Below are 1,203 nucleotides of genomic sequence, written 5' to 3'. Positions count from 1 at the left end.
ATTATAATCAAGCTTACCTTGATCATATTGCACATAATGCCGGGCTTTCATCAGATCGCAGTGTATATTTCTTCATACGTATCGTCCATAAGAGCCTTTCCACGGAAAAGCGAGAAGCAACCGGGGACACATAGCACTGCAAGCCAATCATATGTTCTGTCGCCTTCTGCGCCATGGCCGATAGCGTACTCGAATAACTGGTACCATACCATACGGACCTGGAGGACAGAAATTAGAGCCTATTAGAGAAAATCCAGTTTAGGTGCACTTTGGTTTTTCTGATCAACTAAGTTGTTATTATTTAACGCAACCAGATCCAACTGGATGAAAACACGCACGAAGCTCCTCATATTTTGTTCTTCTTCATCCAATAATAAGCAGTCGTACAAGCGTGAGGTTGGAAATCAATGTTCGTCCAGTGTCAGCAGATAGGTGTTTTCAGCACATCACTTCCTTGCGATCGACGGATATAGCAGCTTCCATTAAACGGTGGGCCAAGAAGGTAGTACAAGTACAATCACCTAGAAAAAATGAAATGGATTAGTCTCTAAAAAAATTATCAATGTTCAAAAATGTATGTTCATCTACATATAATAGCAGCATTAAGCTGCAAACTCGTATAAATTTACGTGGAAAATTAAAATTGCCTCATATAATCTTTGATGTTTCACGCCTACGTAACTCCCATCTCCTGTTTTGTTGGTAATATAGGATCATAAGCTTCCTTTACAGTGTCTCAAACGACTTAAGTGACATTGATTGATAGAGTATCTGTCAAATCTTATTTTATTAATTTGGTACTTCGCTTCCGCCTCTCTTCCCTTATGGACGCTGCTCGCTACCGTACGTGTGCCTTTAGACTTGTGTTGATAAACCTATTTCCATCTCTAGTATATAAGTTATATTCATTGTGTACTATATGCTGAGACATTATACAGCGGTGAATATAAACGTGTGGAGTTTAATTTCAATCCAATCAAGAAATCCTGTTGGCAATAACTTCTATTCATCTGCTGCACCGATCCAGGCTCTAACAGGTTTTGGTCCCAGACTGCCATCATTATGCCACAGGATGGGATTGAAGGTTCGCAAGAGCCCTCGCGGGCCTTGCCGCCAACTTCATCGCCGAATCAAGTTTCCTACTCGACCTCCGGTTACCACGTGGAGAAACTCGATGGCTACACCAATTTCACCGCATGGAAA

This window comes from Choristoneura fumiferana, chromosome 3 (genome assembly GCF_025370935.1).
Source record: "Choristoneura fumiferana chromosome 3, NRCan_CFum_1, whole genome shotgun sequence".
Classification (NCBI taxonomy): domain Eukaryota; kingdom Metazoa; phylum Arthropoda; class Insecta; order Lepidoptera; family Tortricidae; genus Choristoneura; species Choristoneura fumiferana.
This window is presented reverse-complemented; position numbering follows the sequence as displayed.